The 22014-nt window shown below is 42.2% G+C and overlaps 1 protein-coding gene and 1 pseudogene across 1 annotated transcript in view; one reads left to right on the top strand and one right to left on the bottom strand.

The window, feature by feature from the left end:
- The window catches only part of FAT3 (FAT atypical cadherin 3), a 634426-nt gene that overhangs the window by 306258 nt on the left and 306154 nt on the right, over nucleotides 1-22014 (bottom strand). The gene's annotated exons all lie outside the window — the stretch shown is intronic.
- On the top strand, nucleotides 3102-3204 carry LOC128781147 (small nucleolar RNA U3; annotated as a pseudogene).

Raw genomic sequence — 22014 nt, 5'->3', positions numbered from 1 at the left:
CACTTTCTGCTCTTTGCATTGCTGGCATGAATCACAATGAGGCATCACCACATAAAATTTTTGGCTCACTCTAAAGCAGATCCAAAATATAAAAATTTCTGAGTCATCTGCTTCCTCATGTTTTGATGATTAATGCCCTTGGGACACGGTAAATACTATACCTGGCCGGTCACCACCTAACTCATGGGTAAGGAGTATGCCAATGCGACTCTGCATAGTAAATATTAGTAGAATTTAAATTCTTCTGATCTTGGGGGAGGTTAAAATACGTGTATTCACATTTTACTTGTCTCCACTCTGCTGTTGCACTTGGCAGGTTGATTTGCCTAAGGACAGAGACAGACACTGTAGGTATTTGTTCCTCTTTGTACTGTCAGTGCCAAGAATAGTGCAGGTGACGACTGGGTAGACATTCATCATATTTCGTGTTGACTGAATAGGCTGAATTTTAAACTGGGTTTTACAGTGGGTTAGGTTGAGGGGCAGTCAAAAATTTCTTGAATTTCTCAGCTAAAATGAGTAATTTATCAAGATGCCTATCTGTTCATATCTCTTGGCTGACACTTAAGGAAGCCTTAGATTTTTTTATTATGTTAATAATAACAATAATTAGAATAACCATTTAGTCTTTGAAGTTGGTTGACATAAATCTATTTTTCTTTTTTTTAACAATTTTATTCTTTATTTTTTGAGGTATATACATTTTATTTTTGAATGTAATCTTTATTGTATTTTTTCCATTACCATTTAGTCCCCTTATACCCTCTCTCCCCACAATCACCACACTGGTGTCCATGTCCATGAGTCTTTTTGCTTTTTGCTCAATCGCTCCACCCCATCATCCCCCCCCCACTAGCTGTAGTCCTGCTCTCTGTTTATGAGTCTGTCCCATTTATTCAATGAATCACGAAAATACTGGGGTGCTTGCTCAGAGATGTTTTACTGATAGGAGCACATGATCAAAAATTTGGGAGGCCACTGTGTTAAGTATCACCTTAATTATTTACAGTCCATCCGTCTTTTTCACATGTTTTCTATCACTTTTATATTATCCATTATATGCAGAGAATCCATTTTACATCCAGAGAATTAAACAGCTACTCAGAAGCCAATTAGAAAATATTTTCTGAGCAATTACTCTGCAGATGACATTGGACTTGGAGCAGAACAATCCATGGGTGGGAGATAGCACAGAAACAAGAGGCAGAAGCCCCATTCTCCAGCTCTTTCCAAATCTAGTCCAGAAATCAAAGCTGTTCATAAAAGTTATCCCAATTCATACTCACTGTAGCACTGCTAGGTAGTATATCCATTTTATAGGTGAGATGACTGACACTCAGTCTATGTATTTAGTAATTTATATCAGAGTAACTGGGAGAACATAAATCAAGATAATAAATTATGTAAATGCAGGAGAGAGAGAATATGAATGAGAATGGATAATTTAATAAGTAATTTCCTGTTTTGTACCTCATACAGGAGGTGGCCACATATACACATCACACCTGAATATAAGTATCCAAGTGACTTATATATGTAAAACCTTCATCTGGTGAAAGGCTGCAGAATGGCGCTCAGAGTCGCACAGAGTGAGGCGAGGGCGCAGTCAGTACTGCCAGTGGGAGGTGACAGTGTGCAGGTGGCAGGATGGTGCACAGGGTTGGGGTGGACGGTAACACCAGCCTGGCAGAGTATTAACCACCCAATTCCATGAAAGAATGTTGACACTATTAAAATCAACACCCCCAAATACTCCTTCTTAATAGGCAAGAGACAATTTTATTTACTGTTGAAAAATTTTAAATGGTTGATACCAATTGGAAAGAAATGTATTACTCCCTCTGAGAAAACAAACAACAAAGAAAAAGTGGGGGGAACTAGGACCGACAAGACCTTTTACGTCGGATGAAGTTCTACTTTATTTAGAGTCAAGAAATATATTTCAACATTCTAAGTTACGTACTTTTAACTGTATGGATTTTGGTGGAAATTTTATGAATATTCAAAAATAAATAATTGGCTTTTCTTAGTGTAAAGGCCATTCTTTCCTTTGAAGAGCTGGCAGAACATCATTAAGACATAAATCAGATAACATCACTAGTGTATAAAGCAGACAAAGGTGTCACAATGGAACCATTCTGGGTAAACACACTCATACACTCACGGGGTAGAGGGATCTGAATGACCCTCGATACTGAAGAAGAACAGCTATAAAACTGTCAGCCATGCTGTTTATACCCTAGGGCACGGTAATTGCAAAAACCATCTTGGAAATTTGGAGAATTTTCCTTGAACGTGCCTCGGATAGGTTACTAAGTAACTGAAAGAAAAATTTTCTTTCCTACCGATAAGTGCTGCCTACCTGGTCTTAAATCACCTTTTCAATATTCTGTCAAAAAAAGTTGGTAACATCAGAGGGTAGTGAATTGACAGCTATTCTTTCTTTTTTAAAAGGTTCCCTCAAATTTTTAAAGTTTTTGCAGTAAATACTCCAGTATTTCTGCAGAAGTGTTTATAAGGCCAATCTGGGAGAGTATCAGAAAATAGCAAAGGGACATAATCATCAGATAAACCACAGATGCTGAAATATGTAACTAACTGACAAAAGCGACCAATAAACAACAGCAAAGCCCCGACCAGAGGCTGCTCAGCACTGACAATGCGCAAAAATGATGTCTGACTGGGGGAAGGAACCTTTAGATAGCCCCGAAATTGGATGGCAGAAGTTTCTACAATTATACACAGCAGAACCAAGATTTTCCAACAAACTCCAGTATTTTAGAATTAGGGAATATACACATAAAATCAAAAATATATTTGAGAACATTAAAAGTATGTAGGAAAAATAGGAGCAAATTTTCGTGACCTTGGATTTTTCAGTGGGTTCTTAGATATGACGCAATAAGCACAAGAAACAAAAGAAAAAATAGACTGGACTTCATTAAAATTAACAACAGTTGTTATTCAAAGGATGCTCTTAAGAAAATTAAAGACAATTCACAGAATAGGAGAATATATTTGCACAACACATATCTGAAAGGGGACTTGTATCCAGAATATATCAATAACCCATATGATTCAGTAGCAAAAATAAAATAACCAAGACTATACTTTCAGGAATCATTTCTATAGTTCATTACAAAAATAAAATAACCCACTTAAAGTGTGGGCAAAGGACTTCGATAGACATTTCCCTAGAGAAGATATACAAATAAGCAAGAAGCACGTGAAAAGATACTCAACATCGTTAGCAATTGAAAAAGTGTAACTCAAAACCACAGTGAGATAGCACTCAGTACTCAGATAACTAAAAACAAAAAGTGAGATAATAACGTGTTGGAGAAATTGTGGAGAAGTTGAAACCCTCACACACTTCTGGTAAGAATGGGAAGTGGTTCAGCCACTTTGGAAAACACTAGGACATTCCTTAAAGAGTTAAACATAGAGTAACCATATGACCTAGGAATCCTGCTCCTAGGTATATTCCTAAGTAATTGAAAGTCTATATCCACACAAAAACTTGTACACTGATCATCATAATAGCATTGTTCATAATAGCCAAAGTAATTTGAATGCCCATCGACTGAGGAATGGATACACAAAATGTGGTGTATGCATATACTATTCAGCCACAAGAAGAAATGAAGCACTTTAGACATATGGCAACATGAATGAACCTTGAACACATGCTCAGGAAAAGAAGTGAGTCACGAAAGACCACATGTGACATAAGTTAACATACATGAAATGTCCAGGAAAGGTGCATATGTAGAGACAGAAGGTGGGTTAGTTGTCCCTTAGGCCTGGAGCACAGTGGGGCAGGAGGGTGAGAAGGTGCAGGACTTCTTTTTGAAGGGATGTAAATGATCTAAGAGGGACTGTGGTGATGGTTGCCCGATTCTGTGAATGCATGCAAATGTACTGGTTGTACACTTCAAGTGGGCGAACTGTATGGTACGTGAATTACATCTCAGTAAAGCTCTTATCCCAAAGTACGGTAAGTTGGAGGCTGACAGTGGCTGCAGGTGAGAGTGAACATATGCCTGCTGTCACAGAAATGAGGTCAGTGTAGTACATAATGGGCCTCTGAGGCTGAGAAACATAGGCTGAATTCCAGTTATAATGCTTATCAATGGCATGGTTTGGGGAAAGTTACTCATTCTCTTTAAGCCTCGGTTACCTCTTCCGAAAGAAGGTAGTGACAATTATACCAAACTTGGAATTACACTGAAAACACCAGTTTGTACTGAACACTAAGAATCACCTTATTTCAGTGATGATTGTCCCCTGGCCACTAACAGTTCCGTGGAGAGGAGCAGGTGATCACCATCAGCTGCCGCCCCGCCCTGTGGGTCCCTGCCCTGTTAGATCATAGAGTTGGCCACTCCTGGAATAATGATTAAGACCTTAGTGTTGGGAGAAATCAATCTTAAAATGCAACAGTAAGTTTAAATACTGTGTTACTAACTACCAATTTGCTCACCTCTGCAATGGGGGTGACAGTGGTGACCTCATCATTTGTTATGAAGACTAAATAAAATGTATGAAAAGAACTGATCATAGTGTAAAATAGCGTTCAGAAGAATTTCTTTAAATCACTGGCAGAAGTCAGAAAATTGTGCTGGGAAACGAAGCTCTGGCTCAGTGTTAACACGCACCAAAGACTAGTCACTGATACGTGTTTTAACACCCTCTGAAGGTCTCCTCGACCCACAATAAATGGACCTTGGAGGTGTGTGTGATGGTGAAGGAATAGACCCCTGGACATTTTTCAAAAGTTACCTCTTAGCTGTCAAGGGCAGCAGCTCTCCAGGCAGGTGTAAAGTAGCTATTTGAAAAGGCTCCTGAAAAATTCTTCTTTGGGTAATCAAAAATAGAAAAGACACCACACCAACAATTTTGCCCCTGTATTATTAATTACCTCTCAGGACAGAAATAAAACAAAACAAATTACCCATGCTGAGTAGCGTGATAACCAGACATGGCACCAGATGAGCTAAGCCTGTTTCATGCCAGAGACAAATAGGGCTTGCTCAGTGCCAGAGATAAATTGGCCAGACTCATATCCTATTTGAAATACCCCTCAAAATACAAAGACAGGTTGAGGCACTCAGCAGCTTACACACACACACACACACTGCTTGCATATATAAACAGATCACACTCTGTACTCACACTTTGGTGTCTGAGAGACTATTTGAAATCTAATTTAATGCTGGGTAGGCAAGGGCTTATCTCCAAGAAAATTCCTTCTTACCTAAACAAACATTTTATGGAGGGTTTAGTAATTGTGCTCCCCTTAATAAACACCCTGACAACCACAGGACAGAAAGTGTCCCTGTGTCTTCCAGAGACCCAAGCCTCATGCACACCCAGCAAGCCCGGGCCCAGCCTAGAGAATGATGGCACTTCAGGGGATTGTTCACGGCTCGAAGCGTTTCTCACACACTGGAGGCCAGCAGCAAACGCCTGATATGGTAGCGTGAGACACCTACCCTAGCCAAATAAAAGAAGCAACTCCAAAACAAGGCCCCTAAAATACAATGCAAGAGCCTTCAGACATATGAAGGTTTCACATTTCATCAAAAGCATCCCTGGGGAATCTTTACCCCTAAATAAGTCATCCCTCAGGAACATGGGATGAGCTCTTTTAGTTTCCTTATTAAATTGAGAACATTTCTAGGTTTCTAGCACACCAGAGGCCAAGATTTTAAGGCATTGTAAGTCATTAAATGATTCTATTTTCCTTCTTCCAAACCAGGACAACCTTATAAAGCACAAGTTTTATCTCTCCTTCCACTGCCAGGAATTTACAATGGCTCCCTGCCATCTGACTGGGGCACAAGCTGCAGGCTGTCACCACACCATGGCCAGACTTGGGGCAGGCCCAGTACTGACACCAGAGTTTATCAAGAATGGGCCAATGCCATCTTGGCAAGGCCAGGGCTGTGCCGGTAATAGGTCTGGGGCTACACAGGAGAGAAGTCAGAGGTGACTTCTGGCTTGAGGGTTGGCACACCGCACAAGGCCAAAAGCAGGTGATGAAGGTGCAGAGATAAAAAGTGTAGATCCACAGAGCCCAGGAGAACTTTAGTTGTTTTAAGGTCAGTCCTCCAGAGAGATTCTTGAGAGGGAATTTGACAATTAAATTCAATAAACTTCCTTTGAGCCTGTGCTATATTGCAGGTTGCTGATGTAGGCACAGTAGGGAGGAAGCACACACGGAGAACAGTTCTGAGAGGAAGAGGGACCCCACGATCTCTCCCACTGTTTCTTGTACTGGGTGGTAGTGAGGCACAGTGACAGGCAAAGCAACTTGGAGAGCACCCAAGGAAACTCACATAAAAAGGTATCAACGCGTTTGATAAATATGAGCCAAATGCTTCTGCAAAAAGTGAAGATGGAGTGGGGGGTGCAGGGCAGCAGAAAAGTTCAAAAGAGATGCTGCGAGGCCTGGTATAGAGTAAAAGAAAGATAAAAAATATATAAAAAATGGAGTTGCCGCCTGGCTGGTGTAGCTTAGTGGATTGAGTGTGGGCCTGTGAACCAAAGGGTCACTGGTTTGAGTCCCAGTCAGGGCACATGCCTGGGTTATGGGGCTGGTCCCCAGTAGGGGGCATTCGAGAAGCGCTGAGGTTTCTCTCCCTCTTTTTCTCCCTCCCTTCCCCTTTCTCTAAAAATAAATAAATAAAATCTTTAAAAAATGGATTTGCCAATCAGCAGTTAGAGATAGTTAGAAAGTTGAAAATGAGAAACACATTAATTGACATAAATTCAACATATTAACCGAATCTGTACTATAAGCCAGGTTTCAATCAGGACTACAGACATATTAAACAGTGTATGGAATTCTGAGTTTAATTGGGAGACAGCTAAGTAAACAGAAAGTTACAATTCAGTGCATGGTGAGTCTGCAACTGTAATGGAGATGATGAGCAACTCTGAGATGTTTTTTCTTCCTCTAGTGGGGCTTGGCAGCCTAAACATAGCAGATGCAACTGAAGACTCTAGCGACTCAGAGTTGTGGGTTGATAAATTGGATGTGGAGACACAGATTTCATGAAACAACAGTACTGTTCCTATTCGTGTTTCAGCACCTTGGAGAGTACCTGGTTAGACAGAGGCTTCGGTAAACTTTTTTTTAAATTTTAAACAATTTTTATTGTATTTTTCCATTACCACTTATCCCCCTTATCCCCCACCCTACTTCCTGCAACCACCACACTGTTGTCCATGAAATTAGAAGAGGAACACATTAATTAAGTAATAAATTACCATGATTTTTCAGTGAGTAGGGAGGCTAAGAACAGATAAAGACCAAGGAATTGTGGGAATTCAGTTTTAGGAGGACTTGATAGAAACACAGTAGCTTTGCCATGTAAATGAGCTGAAGAGTAGAGGAGATGGTTTGGGTTCGATAATGAACTTGGTGATTTTCCATGAAGGGGCTGTAGGCCCTGAGGATGACAGTGAAGGTCAGGATAGAGAAGATGACGGCAAATGAGACAAGGAGCTCACAATGTGTGAGAAACCAAGTGGGGGGCTATTAGATAACAACTAGAAGAATAAGGTGAATTTAGGGCGAGAGACTAGATATAAGCTACCTTGACTCCTTCTCTTCCACATTATACCACGTAGGAGAATGACCTCCATGTGATACAGTTTCCAGAATAGTGAAGATCTCCATAGTCAGCTGAACTGGCGATGGGTAAACACGTAAAAGCAACAATAATCATGGCTAACATTTGTCGAACTCTTATTATGTCCCGGGTGTTGAATTAATCACTGTGCCTGCATTGCCCCACTTAATCCCAACCATAACCCAGAACGGACAGTACCATCATTAGTCTTGTTTTGTACTGAGGCTTTTAGAGTTTACATGTAACTTGTCTGGTCTAAAGCCAGTGGTAGAAGAACTAGGATATAAACCCAAAGTGAACACTTTTAACTCATAGGCTAGAGAAAGGGATGACAAAATGTACGGTTTGTGGGGAGAATGGTGATTTTTGTGCATTTTTTTAATTAAAAATATAAAACTACACAAACCTTTCAAAATGAATTCATGAATACTGCTGATTTTACCAATGACTGACCGAGTCTTGCTCTGGACCAGCCTTGAGGCAGACGTGTACCAGCCAGGATTAATAACCACAGGCCACTGCTCTCCCTTGGTGCCCACACACAAGGCACAGAGGGGCAGTGAGGAGGCAGCAACCCCTCTGCTTGGCTCAGCTCTGGGTCTTAGCTGAAAGAGAACCGACCAGAAGTGGCCTACATGTGGCTGAATGAACAAACAATGCCAGCTTTAAAGAAAAAAACAAATTTGTCCCAGGAATGTAAGATACACAAACTGTTATCCCAAAGGGAACTTGGCTTAATAAAAAAAGGAAAACACCTTCAAACAACCACAGCTTCCCATTTCCATTTAAAATTAATTTTAGAGCATGCAGTTCAAGTTATTTCCCATGTAAAGATGCATAAGAATATTATTCCTCACCATAACCAAATGGAATATAGTTTTTTCCATTTTGTGCTGAGCTACTTAAATCGCTAATCCTGAGGCACGATCCCTATCACAGCATGGCAGTGCCCTTCGCAGAATCTCAGAACCATCTCATCAAGTCATCTTGTTTTCCAGGAAGAGAAACTGTATCTGGCTTTGTTGCATCCTTGCAAATCTTCAACCTCAAGCACCAACTAATTCTAGATAGCATGAGGGAAAATCAAAATGAGAATTTTTTTGTTTGTTTCAAAGCTTTCGTTATGACCATGGGATTGAAAAACATGCCTCTGTAATACTAGATGTTATCTTTCTGAGATCCCAGTGAATTAGCACAAAAGACAAATGAATAAGAAGGTGCTACTAGCTCTCTAATCCCCAGTGTCACCATTTCCCCAACTCAGGAGCTTCTGTTCAGCACACACATGAGAATCAGAAGCTGCGGAGAAGGTGTTTCCCACTTTCTCCGATGACCGCCACGGAAATGCACACGGCCAGGCCAGCAAACACCCTGGCAACACACCATGACACATACAGCATGTGGCTCCTCTTCAGGAAAGAGGACGTCTTTGCCCTATAAACAGCATGCAAGGGCCACAGGGTACAGAAGGCCTGGCACAAAGCAGGGCCTAAGGAGGACACACTTCTTGACTTTTATATTATGTTTAAAGGAAGGGGTTCAAAGATGGGAGTAGAGTTAGACTGTAGACGTTACAAGCATTGACCTCATCCACTAAGCCAGTGGGTGATTTTTCCTACTCTGATTGTGTCTCCTCTGGTGACGGGTTTCTAATAGACAATAAGTGCTGCCAAGCCCTCCATTTCCTTCCTTTCCTGAACCAAATCCTAGCCTACACTGCCTCTCACAGTGATAAAAAAAAAATAGTGGGTTCTGGAATTTATGTCTTCAGTTTCCCATGAGTGCTCCTCTAGGGATTAGATCTGCTCCTGGTGTGGCAAAAAGCCCAACTTCATTTCTAGTTTTGCACATAAACCCCTGGCTTTCATGTGTAATATCAGCCTTCCCACATTCTGCAGCTGAACAGATGCCTGGCAACTCCAATGACGAAGTATTCCGCCGTGAATTCCTTCTTTCTGGAAGAAACAACCTTTCTAAATGCTAAGTTCTCTGACGCCAGTTCTTGCATCTCATTCATCTTTGTATTTCACAAAGCTCTTGGCACAAAGTAGACCTTCACAATTATTAATTTAAGAAGAAAAGGGGGAAACACCTGGTGTATGGACAAGATCTAGCCTTTGACCTAAGTATAACGGAATGATGCTTATAGTTGCAAAACTATAACTGGATGTTACTTTATAACCACAATATTACAAAATGCCATAAGATGGTGATATTATTCCTTGAAGACTGAGGATTTTTCTTTTTTGTTTCTTTCTCTTTCTGTCTCTGTCTTCTTTTATGCTCCTGTGTTCGTCAGGGATATTGGCCTATAATTATTATATTTAAATTATTACATCACTGGCTGCAACCCTAGGGTATGAGCAATTTGTAATGTTAGACTTTCTTTAGATGCTGAATATTAAAATCTACTTTCGTATTTCAAGGGTTATTTCTAATTACATGCACAATTGCTAATCCATCTGCCAACTACATAGATGTCTGTGGTTATATATGCTTGAACAATTATTGAAAATTAAATAACATCATAAACAGTCCAGTTGATTTCTCTGAGCGCACCAAAGGCAGGAAGCAGCACTAAGACAAAATGGGATTTGCCCTGAGAACACAAAGAGAGCTTATCTCATACCTCACTGGTTTGTTGCATTCTATCATAAAATCTGAAACAAGTAATGTCTAAGAAGTATGATTGAACAGCAAATAACCTTAGTTGGATGAGTAATTTAAAATGTTAGTCTAACCGTCAAAACAATAAGCCCATAATGTGTTCCTGTCATACTGTAACAGGGTGCAGCCAAGGCGGGGAGGGTAGAAATAGGGATTTGCAATGGGGTCCAGAACTCAGGGTGTCCAGGAAATATTAGAAAAAAATATATAGGATGTCCTCAGCCCCACAAGTCTGAGCTGGGGGATGGGACACATGGACCAGGGCCATTGAGAGCTGTTTTGCATAGCAACAGTTTTGCAGCTAACCTCTGGCATGGTCATTTAACATATCTATCACTTTTAACCGGTTTCATAGATATGTTAAATAGCTGTGGCCACGCTTTGAGCCAGGGGGATGGGAATGAGTTCCACCCATGATTTAACTGGGAGGCAACTCCCCCTGGTTACAGCGCCTGTGTGAGAGCTTGGAGATGATTGGCTCCACACCATGGGGCCACGCCTCCTGGACTTACTGTGGCAGCACAGTAAAGCTGGAAGAATATAGGAATGCTGGCAGGTGTAAGGGTTTGTGGGATGAGTTGGAAACGGGGCTGCAGAGGGAGACTGGTGCTGGGATTTAAACCCAGGCACAGCAGCCGTGCCTAGTTGGGACCACGTGGCTTTGGGGTGCTCCCTTTCGCCACGTGGCTTAGGAAACAGGAGACACTTTGCTTGGAAGAAAAGGGGAGAAAGGACTCTTGCTGGTGGGCTGGGATAAGGTACAACATGGTTCTGGATTAACTGGAGATCGCAGCAGCAACACAGCTGATGGTGCCGGGAACCTGAGCCACAGACTTCTACTCCTTTTCCTGAGATATGGTGCCCCAGAATGGGCAGAGGGAGAAGGAGGGCTGTGTGTGTCTGTGGGTATTCTAAAGGACTTTAATATTTCAATGAAAACATTAAGTCATTACTCTAAGTCTGCATAACTTTTCAATAAATAATTCCTTTCCTTTTCACCAATCTCTGGCATTGAGAGACATCTTTCCACTGGAGGTGGGCAAGGCGAACCAAGTACGGGGTGGGGGGACCCCCAGAGCAAAAGGGGGGGCCTTACAGTAATAGTATATCATTCACCCTCCCCTCTGGGTCTGTTCTGTAACAGTAACATGGGTGAGTGTAGCAGTTTCAGTAATAGTTTCCTTGAATGTCCTAACATAATACAGAAGTGTGTGTCCAGAAGAAATCATTCCTGGCCTGTCTTCTGTCTCTGCAATAGCAGGCAGTCCTTGTGGAATATGGAAAAAATGGAAGGCTGGACTTGCAGGATCTATGAAAATTATGTTTATCCAAATTTAGAAAAGATGTTAAGGAATAGTTTGTTGCTAAGAACACACACACACACACACACACACACAAGAGGGACAAGGATCACGTAAATCCAAGCTGCAGTTCTGGCTGGAGGGAACCCAAGGAATAGGTTTCCTCTTTTTAAATAAGGAAGGCAGGGAGAATTCAACCCCAAATTTTAAAGTTAGGTAAGAGGATTGGTACTGACCGAATTGTTTTCCTAGAGTGGAGATTTGGGAAGTCCCTAGGAATGCATATTTGAACCTTGTATTTCCACTACATGTCCTTTCAGAGGGCGACCCTTAGACTGGACCAAGACATCTGCTGACGTGGAGGGCATCTGCTGGCCTCCCATCACTCCCTTCAGGGCCTAGCCCTGCTAAAGAGGATCAGATTATTCACACAAAGAGGATAATGGCTGCACAGGTAGAGGCACTTCTGAGGTTCAGCCTCATCTGGACCAAAGAAGTACAGAATCCGGAGCCTGGGTCATGCTCGAAGACAGAGGCTGGTGCAATTCCTGGGCGGGGTGCCTGAGATCAGATCAAACTGGTAGCTCTGACCAGAGAAGGCAGAACACAAGTGCTGTTTCATGAAGCAGGCAGAAAGCAATAAGCAAGGAGGGATAGGGACTGCAGAACCACAGAAGCACCATAGCTGGGATGCTGCTGAGCAAGGTCAGAGGGGTGAGCACTCCTGCTGGTCACAAGGAGACCTGAAATGAGCGGCCATCAGGCCAAGGACACTCTCAATTTGGGGCCAAAAGACAGTGTCTCCTGGACCATCCTTAATACCTCAGGGGTTCATTGTCTATAGACACAATATCAAAATAAGCAACTATGTTTTCAGTGTTAATTAAAATCGTTTTCCCACAAGTGGTTTCTTAACAGCGCAGCTTCACTTGGTACAGGCCTAAATTAGAATTCTATTCTTCCATCTGTGGGCTGTGTGATATTGGGCAAGTCCATTGACCCCAGGTAATAATTTACGTGACACTTAACATTGCTGTGAGAACAAGTGTGCTCCACACGTGAAAAGTGTGGAGCACAGGCCTCTTCCCCAGGCAATCTACGCTCTTGTTCTTTATGTTGGCTCGCTCCCAGAATGCTCTCCACCATGCCTCCATGGGTTTCTACGCATCCGATCCCAGCGTCCCCCAACCCTGCATTTCCACAGCACCCGTGTCATCAGAGTGCCCATCACTCTGTGCTGTTCCTCCCCACCTATCTGTGTGTCCCACTCGGCCTTCATCTCCATGAGGACAGCAGCCTTGATGACATGCGCCTTCACACCTGCTGGGTTATCCGTAAGTCTAGGAAGTGCCTGGCATCGAGCAACCGTTCAGTACATCTTTTCTGAGTTAATAAATACGTGAATAAAACCAGGTCTAGGCCTTCTGTGGTCTCTCAGACCACACTGAGCTCTTTTCTCAAGTAAAGTAACTATTTCCAGGGATAATATTTATTTCCTAATTACACCAAGAATTAAGCTGTTGTTCAATTCCTGCATGTATATGAGTATTCCCTCACAAAATATATTTAAATATTTTTTACCTCAGTGTCACCCCCTTCACACACACAGAAGGTGGGTGAATGAGTGTCTAATGAATTATAATCAGGTTCGTAATCTTCGGTGAATGAATTAAAATTTGACTCTCTCTGTTTCAGTTGCTAATGAAGAAGCTAGATTACATAAATTCTGAATACCTTTGATTCTATGCTTGTATTGAAAGCAAAAATTGAGATGACAGCCACTCAACACACTGACATACAGCCCAGACCCACATAGACAATCTCTCCTCTCACAATTTTCAGTTAAGGTGCCAATAAGATGTCAAAAAGCAGAGGACTCCCAAATCAGATCCCACATCCAGTAAGGCGCTGCGTTTCAATATGAAAGGTCATTCATTTTCCTAAGCACCTGTGAAGATCAGAATACACCCACACCAAGGGCTGCTTCAACAAAAAAAGCTATAAAGTAACATACTTGCACACGCAAAGCCTATTTTTTAAAAAGAGTAAAATGAGGCAACCAGGTGAAAGGAACAAGGTAATTTCAAAAGTCCTAGCTTTCTCTTGGCAGGGGCTTTGGGTAATAGCTTGCCAATTGCTAGTTACTGCTGCCAAGGCCCAGGACTGCTGAGCTCAAATTGCTGGCAATGGCCACCTATTGTTTGTGAATTTCTGTCTCAGCAGGGACTCTGCAGAGCAGCTACTCAGGTCAGCAGGTAACTGGATTTGGCCAGTACTCCCAGGGGTCCCCACAGCCTAATGCAGAGAAGTCACTAGAAATGAGAAAGAGGACACCCATGAAAATTTCCCTGGATGACTTCCTGAATATGCTAAAGATTCAGGAAGTCATCCAGGAAAATTTTACGATTATATAAAGATTGTAATATATATAATCTGCCTATGTATATGAGGCGGGATCCAAACACCCAGAAATTATTTATAAAAGTTGTGTATTTATTCTTCCATGTTTAAACTTCAGTCACATTCAAAGTCCTCTCCATTTGATGCAATACTCCTATGGAGGCATTTTTTTCCCACTGTTCAAATCAGTTTTTGAACTTGTCAATTTTGATACCTTTTAGTGCATCTGCTGTTTTTTGTTTCACCTCTTCCTCATCGGCAAAATGTTTCCCTTTGAGGACTTTTTTCATCCAGGGAAACCAAAAAATTAGGTGCTCAAGGCAACATAAAGTGAATAGGGAGGGTGGGGCATGAGGGTCATGCTGGTTTTGGTCAAAAACTGCTGAGCACTCAGCACGGTGTGGGAAAGTGTGCTTGATCGTACCTGTGCTTGATCGTAAATCACCCATCGTGAAATGGGCAAATGTGTTGAAAGAGCCTTCAAAAAAAAAATTTCATGGAAGCCTAACACAGCCTCTCACAACAACGCCAGCTGGTACACTGATACAGATGAGCTCTGAGAGCACCCACCTAGCAGGGGAAGCCTGTACTACAAGGGACCAGGCCTCCAGAAGATAATTCCATTTTTTGGGTCTCCCCTCTTATGTACATACAGATGGATATGTCCTCTGCAAAATAAATTATAAAGTAACATTAATAATCATCCACTCTAATCACTGCACATTTACAAAACCACAGCTTGCAGCTTGCTGGGTCTCTTGATTGGCTGGCAGTTTATTCATTTATGCTGGGTGGTAATACAGCACATAGTAATAGCTCACACAGCCAGATAAAAGGACTCACTTGGAAATTTTTGTTTGGTGAACTCAAATATAGACACTTTGGCATCTCTTTTATGACTTAATTCCCCAGCATTACCTGCTAAATGTCATAGAAAGTGATTTAAAACAAAAATTCACTTTTAATTCTTGAAGGTTTTTCCCCTTTCTGATCAAAAGGCAATTCAGTACTCCAGAGGCCCCAGAGAAAATCCCAACTCTGCATCCACAAGCTGTGTGGTCTGGGTACCACTGTAAATTCACTGAGCCTCAGCATCCTCGTCTATAAGTGCACTTACTCATAATACCCTCCTCTGCCTGTTGGAATGAGATTAAATGAGAGCACGTGTGTAAAGCATTTCCTATTGCTAAAAAGAACGGGTCATCATTCGTCTCTCTATCCGTGGTCTATTGGACAAAAACAGGGCTTCCGCATAAGTCAACGCAGTCTTGGGTCTGAATCCTGCTATTTGCTAATAGAGTGACTCTGGCAAGTTAGATTCCCAAATTTCATTTTCTTCAATGATAAATTGGGGAGGAACATTCTAATACCACAAACTTCGGTGTGTTACTATGAGTATAAAATCACAGTTATAAGTATGCTTGGCTAAGATAAACCAATGTATAAGCTATCATCATCATCATCATCCATCTCCACCTTCACTAAATGCCAAAATCATAATAGTATTTACATATATCGTCTTCCACCATTATCTGAGATCCATTACATAAACCCATCTTCCAGCTCACTCATCAGGGCCACGCAAGGGATGAGGACAAAAGGTACTTCAAGGAGAAGTTGATAGTGAGTGAAAAAAGAAAGACTTCATCCCCAACACAATAAAACTAAATAGCTCCTTTATTATTAAAATAGCAGGAAACATTTTAAATGGGCTTCGAGGACTGAAATATTCTTATGTACACCTAGATCTTCTGCTTGTACCAAAATAGGAGTTATTGCTTCTCCTAAATGAAAATGTCCTGAGAATAGGGACAATGTCTAAGATGAGAAAAATGTCACTGAGTCTGTGAGACAGTGAGTATTCAGTAATATCTATTATATCTACGAAGAGGCCCTGATGACATTGTTTAGTCATTTGGAACTATCTGGAACATAAAGGAACTTGGAGCACTCCGTGATGGGCTTACACAGCCTCACAACTAGACAGTTAGCATTTTGGCCTTGGCAGGATAATTAGCCGGACTGTCTTTTTGCTACAGCTGACTTAATGTACTAAATAAGAGAATGTAAGTGTGATACCAGCACTCAATGGCCACCATTGTTGGCCAATGAAAACTGTAAATGCAGTGCTCTCGATTCAGTGTTAAATTCTAAATTCCCCACCAAAGAGCAGTCTTGTAATTTAAGAAAAGTTCTGGTTTACATTGTTTTAAAATATTTTCTTCTTAGTAAGGAAACCCTCCCCTTCTCTCCTGCCTTCCTAAAACAAAAACAAAACGGAAGGCTGTCTTTAAAAGCTCTCCTACTGTGGCGATCCATGAAAGTGACATAGGTGTAAGTTTCCAGGGACACTTGGGCAAGATTTTCTGCACCAAGTCTCAACAACATATTTATTTAAAAATTACACATAGCTTTGAAAATAGCTATGTGTAATTTCTCAAAAAGAGAAAAGTTATCACCATCAGATTTAGAGGAAAGACATGAACTTTTTCATGTTTAGATAACATCATTTTGCTAATTTCTTTTCTCAGGTTTTTTTTTTCTTCCCCTGAAATAGCAAAAGATAATTCAAGGACTGGAAAGGCAGGCTACGACTGCCCATGTATTTAACCAGAAGAGCCTAAGCAAATGACTGTGGCTGAGAGAGTTACGTGGAACAGACATTGCCAAGGGTAGATGGTCCGTCTGTTAGAATGGACCAGTATCCAAAAGTCTCACCCATAATTGGCCAGCAGAGCCCTTGATATGCCAGCATAAAATTTACTTCATCTCCATTTACCGGAGGAGCAAACCAAGCCCCAGAGCAGCTAAGTCACATGCCACTAGCCTAGCAAATGCTAGGGCTTACGTTCAGTTACGCCCCGATATGGCTGACTAAAAAGCCTGTAATTCTACTGGAATATGTCCTGCCTCTCCTAAGCTGGATCCTCCTTTGTAAACTAAGGCATTGGGACTAATAAGGTGATCTCTGAGGTCTCATGAGGAACAAATATTCTATATAAATCAAGGGCTAAAACAGTGCCATTTAGGTTCCCACCACCAAGGCCTCTGCCCCTACAATGCAGAAGGCAGCCCCTGGCCCTCCTTCGGCCACACCTCCCCCTACAAGGCCAGGATTGTGAGGAGCCCAGGAGATATGCCTACTTGGTGTCTCTGCATATGGCCTTCCACTCACATTCTCAAGTCTGGATTCTAGACCAAGCTCTGGGTCTAGGCATTCTGGAATTCTCTGCCCTGATGACCACCTAGGCTATTTCCATAGCCTGAGTGGGTCCCTTCATTGAATCCATTCTCACTGGGGTGGGTGTGGGGTCATGCTGGACAGGGCTCCTCTAAGCCCCCCATAAAGGAAGGCTGGCCAGAGGGCCCCTGGCCAGAAGGAATGTGCATTGCTTTGGAAATGGATTGCAATTCCCTCCTTATCTCCTTTTGGGAGTGGCTTTTTGTCCTGTGTGACCGCTTCTTGACCTTTTCTCTTCGCAGGTACACACTGAAGTAATGTAAGGAGGAAGACACGTGCCCCCTTGGTCTGGGACCCCTTAAAACAAGTCTCGGACTTGGGGAGGTGCTTTCCTGCTTCGTGACCTGCCACTGTCAGTGCTCCCTGTACTGTGAGTAATAAAGGCCATGTCTGCTCCATCCAGTCTTCCACATATTTTTTTCAGCTTATCTGAATGAGCAGTTGAGAACCCTGGGCTCCACCTCCTGTGTTACAGCAGGCCATGCCTCCCCAGTGCCCAGGACTGAGAACCGGTTCATAGGACGCTGTTTACAAGGGGTGGTGAGGTGAGGGCGGGAGATCAGAGATTGGGCATGTGGCCTGAGGTGCTACACGCATGCACAGGGGACAGAGCAGGGGGTGAGGAGAGCGGCCCAGCAAGAGTGGGTTGGGGTGGGAGGGCGCGCAGGGCCTGGGCTCCCCACTCTCACAGGACTTAGAGAACTCTAGTTTCAAATCTGGCCTTTCAGATGTGAATATCAGTCAGAGTCAGAGGATGGAATACATTTCATTAATAATTTTGTTAGCTTGATATATTACTTTTAAGTATTTATACTTGCAGTATGTGGGTCTCTACTTGTTCTCTTTTTGAACTCGGACCTATGAAATGTTAAGACCATAGGATATTTGTTAGGCTGGAAGGAATGACTGTGTCTTTTGAACTGATGTTGTATATAATCAGGGGATTTTGCATGAAAACAGCACTTGGTAGTCACTTTTGAAGGGAGAGATCTGGCCATAGCAGTGTAATATTCTGGATTCAACCACCCTTTGGGATTAAAGGGCAGCAGCCCCCTTTTAGACAGGGTGGGACTATCCATTTGGTCACCTTCAGAGATGGAAGGTAAAGCTTCGGCCGGACCTGCATAACCAATGCCCCCTTTTCCATGGAGACATCTGACCAGGCCCTGTTCACTCCCTTATGTTACCTGTCCACCAGGGCAGGTATCTGAGCACAAGATCCCCGATCTGAAGAAACCTTAGACATTAGCTGAATCACCTCACCTAAGAGTATCATCCAGGGAAATTAATCTAATCAAGCCTGTTTTGTGAGCAAACAAGTGTTATTTGGTGTAATTGAAGATACAGTCCCTGGCCTCAGGACTCTTACTTAAGACAAGAACATGCAGTAATCACTGGAACTGGGAGAGAAGTCTCTTTCACGCTCTGGTTGCTTTTAGTTCAGGCTATGCTAGAAAAGCAGTTAGTTATGGGGATCCTTCTTGTGTTTACTGAAAAAAAAATTCCCCCTTAAAAACCTGTGTTGAAAAATAATAAATCCAAACAACGAGAATATCTTTGTATCTTCATAGGGAACCTTCATCTTTAAAGGAAGGGCAATGTTATCTGTGTACCACTGTGTCTAATAATTTTTTTTCTTAAAATTGAAAACTCTATGGTGAGTCTAATTTCAGTTAAGATCAGAAAATAACAGCATATGGTGGATGGAAGCAAAATTAATTATGACTTCAACATCCCTCCTTAGTTCTTTCTCCTCATCATGTATTAATCTTCTGGGTACTGTTCTACATGTTAAAATAAGAAGTAGGAATTGCTGTTAATATGCTGTTGCCAGGTTAAAGTACCAGGGAATGTGAAAATGTCAGAAAACAAATCCCAGAGAGAAATGAAACACTGTTTTCCTTAGCTTGTGATTAACATACAAATAGACTGCTTCTGAATTTAAATTACAATGACAAAGCCCTTTACATTCACTTAAGCGCACTGACAGAGATGAGGGGCAGGTGATCTGGGCACTGTGGTTCCCAGTGTCACCTCCTTTCCACAGTTCCTCATGCAAAACCACAATCAGGCCACACACTCGGCTTCGAAACTTGGAAAGTAGCATGTTGCAAAACATTACAGCAGATGACATTTCTTGAATTAAAAGCAAAAATCTGTTATCTTCAACCACAGGGAAAAGTTATTATAAACAACGTATGGAAAAATCTAACAAGCACGTGGAGAGAGGAGTGGGGAAAATATTCCAATTTCTCTGAGTAGAGTTGTGAATTTTTTCAGGATCAATAGCTTAATTCTAGTAATGTCTAGTCGCATTCACCTATCAGTTATAATGTCGAGACGGAGAGGTTACTATTATTTTATTTGTTAAGCAACGACAGGTCGCAAGGTGACTCTGAAATGGCTTTGGTATAGAGCATGCAACGCCCCCAGCTGCCCAGGGAAAAATGCTGTCCGTAAACAGCATTTTCCCAGACACACGCGGGACAACAGAGAAAGGGTGTGCGTGGCTGCCTGCGTTTCCGCACCTTCACGTTGCTTGTCTCCTTGACCAGCTTGCCAACACCTACACACTTCTAAAGATCAAGCACCCATCTCACCTCTCCCTGGCCTCTGGGTCTGGAAGATTAATGCACCGCCTCCAGACAGACTGAGTACAAATTTGGACCTCACTATTTGTAATCTCTCAGAGTGAGAATTCTGGCAAATTTATTCTTCCTTGAATTCATCCATCCATTCAACAAATACTTAACTAAATACTGACACCTTGCCAGTCAGTGTTCAAGGCAGAATATACAACAGTCAACACACAGACAAAAGCTCTGTCTTCATGGAGATGGCACTGTAATGGGGAAATAAAGAATAAGCAAGACAAATAGGTTGCACATCAACTGTGTTGGATAGTGATGAGAAATAAAGCAGAAAGGGGCAAAGAAAGAACTGGGCATTTCAGTATTCGATGGGGTGGACAAGGAAAGCCGTGTTAGAGGATGATGTGCAAAGCCTGCCCCAGTGGGACTTAGTGATCCAGTCATGAGGGGACTCAGGGGAAGAACGTTCCAGGCAGCAGGACCAGCAGGAGCCACAGTCAAGAGTGGGCCTAAGGACTCAGGTAACATAAGGAGAGAAGTGAGGAGGGAGATCAGACCTGTCCTCAGCAGGCAGCAGAAGAACCTGAGTGAGACCGGATTTCTTTGAGCGTCTGTAGAACAGTGCACGTTCTTTACAGCGTGCGCCTGCAACAGTTGTGCAGACTCGGTAAGAACGTGGCACAGTGCCTGGCACCTATCAGTCTCAAAACTCACTAGGAGAGCATTAGTGTTTACCCTTCCTAGCACCCAACCACAGGAATGGCTGTCCATTCCACGCTTGACCAGGAGCACAGAGAGCTGTGGCCGGTGAGTCCTTCCTGTCACCAGAGGGGGGCGCTGCACGCTGGGTGCGCCAGGAGTCTGTTGGGCCTAAGAGTTTTCCCAGTTGGGGGCAGGGCTCTGGGCACTTCTGCTGAGGATGGCGCTGTTAAAGGTCCCGCGTTCACAGTGTGTGTAATTTACTTCCTGGGTGAGGGGAGGCAGGTCAGGTAATGACAGACACAGCATGTCCTTGTCATGTTTGATGGCTGGTTATAACGGTTTGGTGGTTCTACCTTTATTTTTTAATAGAAACCAGCTTCTCTCTGCCAGCATCCTTTTAGACATGTGTACATTTTAATGTTTCACTGGGTACTGTACGCCCTGAAGCAGAACCATTTGAGATTCTTCTCTGCACAAAAGGGCTGACGATGGGGTTCATGCACAGGGTAGCTCCCCTAATGCATCGGAGTGCTGGTTTATGATCACTCTTGTCTTGGCAAAGAACCTGGGATGCAGAGGAAATTAAAGCTATAAAGGGTAAGAAGCCATTTGTTCAGTAGGGATCAATAAAAATGAAATGAAGTACCACAAAGATTGGAACAAAAGTCTAAAAGAAGTGGGCTGTGACAGACAGGCCCTGCCTGCCTTGAAGGATGGTGTGTTTCTCTTATTGTACTTCCAGCACCTAGCACAGGGCCTGACGCAGAGCAGGTTTTCTATACATGTGTGTTAAATCAATTAATTCATAATTAACACGTAAGTCAGGGCTCAATAACACCATCAACTCATTACAGGCCAGAGAATGTTGAATTTATTTACTATGAGTTCATGATGAAGGCCTAAGTCATAAGCACACAATCTACTACTTTCAGTATTTTATTCTTCATAAGCTTTGTAGACAGCTGTACCTACTTTTATCCCTGCCTCCTCCTTTACTTTAACTATCAATACAATGGTTGGCCTTTCTCAAAAATGAAGGATCTAATTAGGGTGGTTGGTAACCTAGATTCATCTGTTGCTTTTGATTCTAAGGTATAAAATTCTAATTCTAAAAAACTTTTTTATAGCTTCCCTAGGTGGACATTTATCTTGTAAAGAGGTTCTTCTTAATCTATCATAGAGAAAATAAGTGAGAGTTTTAATATTGTGAAGCATCAAATAAGTTATAATTATGGCTCTGGCCGGCTAGCTCAGTTGGGTACAACGTCACTGATACGCCAAGGTTGGGGGTTAAATCCCTGGTCAGGGCACTTACAAGGAACAACCAATAAATACATGGATGGGTGGTGCAATGAAGAGATGTTTCTTTCTCTCCCCCCCTTTAAAATTAATCAGTAATTTTCTAAAAATTATAATCATCATAGCAATTGTTATTAGAATCTCTATTAGCAAAAACCAATGCCCTTTTTTTC

The sequence above is a fragment of the Desmodus rotundus genome, chromosome 5, assembly GCF_022682495.2.
Source record: "Desmodus rotundus isolate HL8 chromosome 5, HLdesRot8A.1, whole genome shotgun sequence".
Lineage (NCBI taxonomy): Eukaryota > Metazoa > Chordata > Mammalia > Chiroptera > Phyllostomidae > Desmodus > Desmodus rotundus.
Note: the sequence above shows the minus strand (reverse complement) of the source record. Positions and strands in the feature narration are given on the sequence as shown.